A 9,314-nucleotide genomic window follows, 5' to 3' on the forward strand; every position below is an offset into this window, starting at 1 on the left:
GAATTAAAAGCATATTGGACCATGCCCAGCCTTTTAGCATCGCTTTACAGTTTTGTTTTCATTTGTTTGTGTGTGTGTGTGTGTGTGTGTGTGTGTGTGTGTGTGTGTGTGTATGTGTGTGTGTGTGTTTGCCTACAGAGTTCAGAAATGGACACTATATCCCCTGGAGCTGGAGTTAACAGGTGGCTGTGAGCTGCCTGGCATGGGCTGCTGGAGGCCAAACTCTGGTCCTCTGCAAGAGCAGTGAGCACTGTTGAGCCATCTCTCCAGCCCCTGACTGTCTTGTTTAATTATTTTTAAAAATACATTGAGTGTGTTTTAAAAAGCAACCAGCAGATTCACATACCAATCTTCAGCCCATTGCCTTCCAGAGGCCAGGCACTCAGACACCAAAATCCCCACTTGGCACTAAGAGTGAGTTGACTTTTCTTTTTACAATAAAAAAAGAAGCTAAGCCATATTGCACAGGGGTACCAGAAGCTGTCTCAATTGACCACAGAGTCACATCATTTGCTCCACGAAAGGAAAGCAGAAGACAGAGAGGAGGAAATAAGGAGAGAGTGGTCTGGGCCTGAGCTGATTGGACAGCTGCCGTAGTCCTTCATAAAGCCCAGCCATGCTGGTGGCATAGGTGACCTGATGTGCCTGTCCCTGTAGAGAGTGCATCCCCAACTCATCTGTGATTTTGGCCACATTCTTGGCATTGTGGTATTTGTTGGCAAATACCAGGAGAACAGTATCTTAGAGCCCATCCTTGGCCGGCAATCTCATGAGTTTTTCATGGGCCTCATTCACACGCTCTCTGCCATTGCTGTCAACTACCATATGAAACCTTGAGTGTTCTGGAAGTAGTGGGGCCACATTAGCTGGACCTTGTCCCAAGTCACCGGCATCCCACACAGTGAAGACGATGCTATTTACCCCAGTGGCCTCCAGGTGGGAGCCAGTGATGAGAACAGTGGTCACGACCTCAGCCAGCTTCAGTTTGTACAGAACTGTTTCATTTCCTGCCATAGCCAGGCCTACCATGGGAAGGCACATTTTGTTTTGCTAAAGAAGTTTGCAAAGAAATCCCCCACACTAGGTGTAAAGGCTATTCTTTTTTTTTCTTTTTTCTTTTTTCTTTTTCTTTTTTGGTTTTTCGAGACAGGGTTTCCCTGTGGCTTCGGAGGCTGCCCTGGAACTTGCTCGGTAGACCAGGCTGGTCTCGAACTCACAGTGATCCGCCTGCCTCTGCCTCCCGAGTGCTGGGATTAAAGTGAAGGCTATTCTTGGTTGTCAACTTGACTGTATCTGGAATGAGCTGTAATCCAGAAATGGAGAACACACCTGAGAGAGATTTTCTGCTTGGTTTGAAGTGGGTGAATCCACTTGTAGTCCTGACCTTGGAGGAAGGAGACTCACACCTTTAATCTAGCTCTTGAGGCAGGAAGGCACACATTTAGTGTGGGCCACACCTTCTGCTGGAAGTCTACACACGGACACAGGGGAAGGACGCTTGCGCTCTTTGCCTGCTTGCCCTTGCTAGCACATCCAGTCCTGCACTGGCATGGCGGCCTACTTCTTCTGGACCCCATCATACACAGAAGACCAGCTGAGATACGCAACCTCGGAGGACCGAGCGACTGTTAGATCCTTGAACTTTCCATTCACAGCTAACCATTGTTGGATTAGGGGGATTGCAGTCTGTAAGGCATTTCAATGAATCCCCTTTTGAAATATAGAGAGATTCATTCTGTAAGTTCTGTGAGTCCGGAGAACCCTGACCAATATACTTGTGGACAGGCAGAAACAGCACTAACCAGGGACCTCAGGCTGCTCTGAGCCGGGCATTGATTTCCGATCCAGGTTGTCTTTTTGCGGCTAAACTCTAGGTAGCTGAGGATGGTCTTGAACTTCTTAACCTCTTGCCTCAAACTTCTGAGTTCTGGGTGTGCCATCACCCCAGCACCCAGTGTATGAATCACTGGGGACGGGTCCCAGGGCTTTACACATGTCAGGCGAGCACACTACCAACTGCAACACCCCTAGCCCTGTCCCATGAAGGCACCCTAAAAGAACAAAAACTGAATCTGGGCTTAAAGAAATCCTCATCTGGGTGGTGGTGGTGGTGGTGGTGGTGATGGTGGTGGTGGTGATGGTGGTGGTGGTGGTGATGGTGTACTCTTTAAATCCCAGCACTAAGGAGGCAGAGGCAGGCAGATCTCTGGGAGTTGGAGGCCAACCTGTATATATAAGAGAGTTCCAGGAGAGGCTCCAAAGCTAAAGAGAAACCCTGTATCGAAAAAACAAGAAAAGAAATACTCTCTTAAATCTTTTAAAGGCTTATTTTATGTTAACAAGTTGTCAGAACACAGTCCAAGAATGATGTCACGTGAGAACTTTGAGTGTTTGTGAGAAAACTCCAAGAAAACAAGTCTTGTGACCGCAGTGTCTTCAGAACACAGAATTAGTCTTGGAATGTGTTCCCACGCTGCCCCCAGGTGCAGCAGATAGGAGTGAGCTTCTGTCAGCTGTTGTTACACTCATGTGCCTCCACAGAAAATCGTGTTTTTGCCATGTGTAGCTTGTTCTTGTGATTGCACACCTCATTCAAGTGAGCCCTTTTAACTCGCAGAGTATGAACTGTCTGATGGTCTCCCTCATTTTTTAGGCACCTCGCTCTCAGGTCCATACATACCAAATACGGCGGTAAACATCATGTATGTCTGTGTACCACATGTGTGTCTGGTGCCTAGGGAGGTCAGAAGAGAGCATTGGATCCCTTGGAACTGAAGTTATGGATGATTGTGAACCACCGTGTAGGTCCTGGGAATCAAGCCCAGGTCCTCTGCAAGAGCAACAAGTGCTCTTGACCATTGAATCATCTCTCCAGACCTGAACATACACTTCTCAAAAAATATTTTTATTGAATATCTAGGAATTTCACATCATGAACGTTGATCACACCTCCAGGTCCTCCCATACCCACCCCCCTCACCTCTGTGACCTCCCCCGGCCCCCTCAAAGTCCAATTTGTGTTACCCATATACTGGAATGTACACTCTTAATGGGTATGATGGTTTGAATGGAAATGGCCCTGCATAGGCTCATAGGGAGTGGCACTATTAAGAGGTGTGGCCTTGTTGGAGTAGATGTGGACTGGTTGGAGGAAGTGAGTCACCTGGAGGTGGGCTTTGAGGGTTCAAATGCTCAAGTCAGGCCCAGTGTCACTCTCTCGCTGCCTGCCAATCCAGAAGTAGAACTCTCAGCTCCTTCTCCAGGTAGATATCTGTGGCTCCCTGGCCAGCTATTAGCCCAGCCTACTTGATAAGTACCAAGCCAATGAGAGACTGTGGAAAATAAAAACCAAGGTGGCCACGTCTGAGGAACATGCTGGCCTCCACATATGTAAATATGCAGCTCCATACACATGTACACAAATGAGCATGGTGCACACACATACGCTGCTGGTTTGTATGAGAACCTCCTCCACAGTCTCAGCGTCTGAACACTCGGCCCCTGGCTGGTGGCACTGTTTGGGAAGTCCTAGGGGGTGCAGTATTTCTGGGGACGGTGTGCCACAGGAGGAGTATGGTGTCACTGGCATCAGTCTGTGAGGTCAGATGGCCTCGTCCACCGTGCCACCTGCTGCCACGTCACGTCACGATGGGTTCTTCTGTGACGACTCTTCTTGGCTGTCAACCTGGAACTAAAACCCGAAGGGCTGGGCGCACCCGTGAGCGGGTTTTACTTACTTAAACATTTGCGGTGGGAAGAGCCACCTTGAATCTGGACACAGCGTCTGCTGGCAGCCTGTGTAAAGACTCGCAGAAGGGAGCTCGCTCTTTGCCTTCTCGCTCCCACTCTTGCTAGCACAGCCACCCCCTCACTGGCATTAGAGCCAACTTCTTAGGGATTCCAGTGTACACTGAAAACCAGCTGAGTCGTCCAGCCGCATGGACTGAACAACTACCGGGTTCTAGGATCTTCCATTGGTAGACAGCCATTGTTGGATTAGCTGGACCACAGCCTGTAAGTCATGCTAATAAATTCCCTTTCTCTCTCTCTCTCTCCATATATATATATCCATTCTATAAGTTTTTTTCCTCTAGAGAACCCTGACTGATAGACTTACCCTCTGAAATCAAAATCCCAAATAAACCCTTCTTTCTATACGTTGTCTTGGTATTTTACATATATTGTATTTTACATACATTGGTGTTTCAACTTCAAGCATGTCTGTGTGAGGGTGTTGGATCCCCTAAACCAGAGTTACAGTTTTGAGCTTCCATATGGGTGCTGGGAACTGAACCTGTGTCCTTTGGAAGAACAGCCAGTGCTTGTAACCACCAAGCTATCTCTCATGGTATATTATCACAGCAACAGAATAGTAATTAAAACACACACATTTTTTTAATTGAAAAAAAGGGGAGGGGCTGGAGAAATGACTCAGTGGTTAAGAGCACTGACTGCTCTTCCAGAGGACTTAGGTTCAATTCCTAGCACCCACATGGAAGCTCATAGCTGTCTGTAATTCCAGTTCCAAGGAACCTGACACCCATGACAAAACACCAATGCACATGAAATATAAATAAATAAATAAATAAATAAATAAATAAATAAATAAAAAGAAAAAAAGGGGAAGGAAGTCAAATATTTTAAAAGACTCCTGGGGGTTTATAGAGAGAAAGTTATCTATGGCTTAGTCTTTATTGCAAGGCAAGTGCTTTCCTATCTGAGCACACCTCACCCCTCACCCACACATACAAACACACACATCACACACACAAAGGCACACATCCCACCCCTCACCCCCACCCTCACCCCCGCACACACATACAAACATACACACACCCCACCCACATACATCCCACCTACACACACCCCACCCACACCCACACTATCCCTCCCCCACACCTCTCATTCCCCCCCCCAGCCTCTATGGTTCTATTTTTCAACTTTGAATCTTTAATTTATGGGAAATTTACTTTGATGTAGGAATTCAAACAGGCACACACCCCCTTCCCCTCAGGGCAACTGACAGCTCTGCAGTTTAAGGGTTAGAAACTCTCAAAGCACTGTTGGTGAGGCAGAGCAGAGATGATACCATTAATGGGGAGACCAGGACCCACAGGAGGTTTACAGGGGATGAAGACTACGACCTGGGTAGCACTCATCTGCGGATGAGTCAAAGCCTTTACCCAGTGCCCTTGGAATGGGGATGGGAGTCGACACCTGTAATGCCAGCCGCGCTCAGGAGTCCGAAGCAGGAGGCCAATCTGGGCCACAGAGTGAGACCTTGTCTAAACAGATAGGAACTTTTGGGTCTGTAGACCCCTTTCCCTGTCGTGCCTACAGATGCCCAGAGACTGACCATGAACAGCCGGAAACTGAAGGTTCTTGGGGTGAGGGACCGGGGTCAAGAGACCCCATTCAAAGCCTGGATTTATAGCTTCCATAGCAAATGGCTAGGCAGTAGGCTTGCGCCCTCAGACCCAGATCACCAATAAATAAATTTATAATTCCCTAGAACAGTGTTTTTCTATCTTCCTAATGCTGTGTGTGACCCTTTATCAACAGGTTCCTCATGTTGTGGTGAACCCCAGCCATAAAATTGTTTTTCTTGCTTTTTCATATGTGTTTTCCAAAGGCCTTAGGCAACCCCTGTGAAAGGGTCGTTTGACACCAAGGGGTCATACAGGTTGAGAATCACCACCCTAGATCTAAAAATGTTTCCCAGAAACTCCTCTCTAGAAAAACAGACACATTTAGGAGTAAGTCCTGCAGATATTAAGTGCCCAGTTAAGTGTCAGAGCCCTGCCAAGTACTCTACTGAGGGGTTCTCAGGGAGACAAATGCATCTCCCTCTCCCCCCCTCTCTCTCTGTCTCTCTCTCTCTCTTTCTCTCTGTCTCTCTCTCCTTCCCTCCCTCCCTCCCTCCCTCCCTCCCTCCCTCCCTCCCTCCCTCCCTCCCTCCCCCTCCTCCTCCTCCTACTAATCCTCCTCCTCAAATATAAACAGATCACCAAACTCCACATACTTGGGGAAAAGGTTCACACATTTGGAAAAGGAAAAATGAACAAACTAGGGCAAGTGACATGCAAAAACAGGAGAATGCCTCAAACATACATTAATACTCAGTGATGAAATAAAATTGCACCAATGATACAAGAATATGTGGATATACTGTCAGAATGGCCAAGATAAAAAATTCTGATGACAGCTTATGCTGGAGAGGGTATGGAGTAATGGGAATACTCCTCCATTGCTGGTGGGAGTACAAACTTGTTCAACGGCTTTGGAAATCAGTATGGTGATTTCTCAGAAAATTGGGAATCAATCTACCTCAAGAGCCAGCAATACCACTTTTGCTCAATCATACCACAAAGATGCTTGCTCAGCTATGTTCATAGCAGCATTATATGTAACAGCCAGAACCTGGAGACAACCTAGATGCCCCTCAACTGAAGAGTGGATAGAGAAATTGTGGTACATTTACACAATGGAGTATTACTCAGGAGTAAAAAACAATGACCTCATGAAATTTTCAGGCAAATGAATGGAACTAGAAAAAAACTATCCTGAGTGAGGAAACCCAGACCTAGAAAGACAAACCATGGTATATACTTACTCATAAGTGGATATTAGATAACCAACCTACAGTTCACAACCCCAGAGAAGAGAAGCTAGGTAACAAAGAGGACCCTAAGAGAGACATACATGGATCTGCCTAGGAAGGGGAAAAAGACAAGATCTCCTGAGTAAACTGAGGGGGCGGGGGTGGGGGGGTGGGGGGAGGAGAGGAGAGGGGAGAGGGGGAGTGGGGAAAATGTTAAAAAAAAACGCTATTCACATGCTACACTAAAAAAATAGGTGGGTGTAAAAAGCAATATTCAGAGAGAAAGTAGTTCTTGAAAGTTAAAATTATAGTAGCAAAACTTTCAAGAGGGAGTTAGAAAACAAAATTGAAAAACTCTCCCCTAGCATAAATCAAATTGCCAGAACACAGTGTTGAAGACTAAATTAACAGAGTCCAAACAGCCGGATATTCAAACAGGGGACTCCAGAGAAGCTCAATCATAGAAGACTTTATAATCCCTCATGAAAAACGTCTCCAAGATTTCCTTATTTATTTTTGTGTGTGTGAGCTTTTCGCCTGTAGTTCCTATGTGTTGCGCCATGTGTGGGTTCAGTTCCACTTGAAGGTCAGGACATTAGATTCTTTGAAGGTCAGGACGTTAGATTCTTTGAAGCTGGAGTTATGGATGGTTATAAACTACCACATGGGTGCTGGGAATCAAACCTGGGTCCTCTGTGAAGAGCAGCCAGTGCTTTTAATTGCTGAGTCAACTTTTCAGACCCAGAATAAATATTTTTAGAGAAAAACCAAACCAAAACAGGTGTGCATCTGTGTACACCAGGCTTTTCCTTTTGGGCCACTAACCAGCTCCCAAATCATGACACAGAGACTTACTATTAGTTATGAATGCTTGGCCTAGCTTAGGCTCGTTTCTGGCTAGCTCTTTTAACTTAACCTGTTTATCTTTATCTTCATTTTACCTCAGACTTTTTATCTTTTCTTTCTTATGTCTTACTCCATGTCTGCAGGCTGGCAGCTGCCAGGCTTCTGGCTCCAGGCATCTGCCTCATCCTCTCTTCCTCTCTTCTCTCATTCTTTTCCAGCCTGGATTTCTCCTCCTATTCACTCTCTGCCCACCGGGCCCGCCTAGCCCTCTCCTGCCTAGCTATTGGCCATTCAGCTCTTTATTAGACTGACCAGGTGCCTTAAGTGGGCAAGGTGGAACAAAAGCAACACATCTTTCTTTCATCTGTGTGAGAATTTATTTGCTTATACATAGCAAACAAAAAATTCAGTAGACTTATTATTTCATGCTTAGATAAACCACGACTAATAAGCCAGTGCCAAATGTATGTAGGAGTCGTGCCACCATAAAAATCACTTTTCCTGTGCTGACCACTAATGGGTCAGGCCACTATGGATATTGGCCTATGGTGGCCATTACTACAATCATCTCGCTTTTGGTAGTTCAGGGTTGCCACCTGGCCCTTACTCGGTGCCCAATTAATCTATTGTATTTAGTTTATCCAACTGAGCAGCAGCATCTCCAACCCTAAGGTCTGGCACAAGGAAAAGAGCTATGACAAAGTTCTTCAAATGTGCTGGTGCCCTCTAACCATTTTGAAGCTTAAAAAAATTTTTTAAGAAAATTTATTTATTATGTATACTGTGTTCTGCCTGCATGTATGCCTCCAAGCCAGAAGAGGGCACCAGATCTCATTACAAATGGTTGTGTGCCATCATGTGATTGCATGGGAATTGAATTCACGATCTTTGGAACAGCAGCTAGAGCTCTTAACCGCTGAGGCATCTCTCCTTAACATCATTTTTAACTGTGCAAACTTCCATATTAAACCTAGAATCTCCACTTAGTGGACCCATATCAATAAAATCAGCCTGACCTTGTTTTATGTTCCTTCCCCACTATCCCACACCCTTAAAAAAATCCATTCTCACACATTTTCTCCAGACTTTTGCTTGAATGAATTGGAAAACTCACTAAGCTCCTTAGTGGTGTAGCACACCTACTCACGGACTACACTTTCTGCCTCCCCTCCAGGAACCTGCTTAGCCTTAAGTCTGGTTATAAGTCTAGAGACAACTGTTGGTGGACCCTCAGTGACATCAGATTGTCTTGTCTGGCATCTCCTTCAAGGAAAGTCGCCATTAGTTAGGCAGACAATGAAGGATTAATTTCCGCAGGCAAAGGCTGGGAGAGTGAGCCGGGCGTTGGTGGCGCACGCCTTTAATCCCAGCACTTGGGAAGCAGAGGCAGGTGGGTCTCTGTGAGTTCGAGGCCAGCCTGGTCTACAGAGCTAGTTCCAGGACAGTCTCCAAAACAATACAGAGAAACCCTGTCTCGAAAAACCAAAAAAAAAAAAAAAAAAAAAAAAAAAAAAGGCTGGGAGAGCAATACTTCAGGGACTGGGCAAGAGGGTGGAGACTTCTTCCTGAGGTGAGATAAAGCCTTGAGAATCTGGGAATTTCAAGTCTCCAGCCTCAGCAGGGTCTTCCATGGGTCTGTATCCTATGACAGCATCCCGATCCTTACCAGTCAGTATATTTAACTGCTGACAGCCTCCAAGGCTGTGGCTTGAATTTTCATTTTAATTCGGCCAATCTTACTGAGGGTTTGGGTTTGATTTTCTGAAAAGAGCTATTGTGACTTTTGGAGAAGATTCTCTTTCAGGGCACATTTAGAAACCTTTAGACTGGCAGGGCAGTGATGATGCATGCCTTTAGTCCCAGCACT

General features: G+C 46.0%; 1 pseudogene; it reads right to left on the reverse strand.

Moving 5' to 3' along the window:
* Positions 1 to 501: 501 nt before the first annotated feature.
* LOC121142058 lies at positions 502 to 1,053 on the reverse strand (annotated as a pseudogene).
* Positions 1,054 to 9,314: the final 8,261 nt, after the last annotated feature.

The sequence above is a fragment of the Mesocricetus auratus genome, unplaced genomic scaffold (genome assembly GCF_017639785.1).
Source record: "Mesocricetus auratus isolate SY011 unplaced genomic scaffold, BCM_Maur_2.0 Super-Scaffold_100008, whole genome shotgun sequence".
Lineage (NCBI taxonomy): Eukaryota > Metazoa > Chordata > Mammalia > Rodentia > Cricetidae > Mesocricetus > Mesocricetus auratus.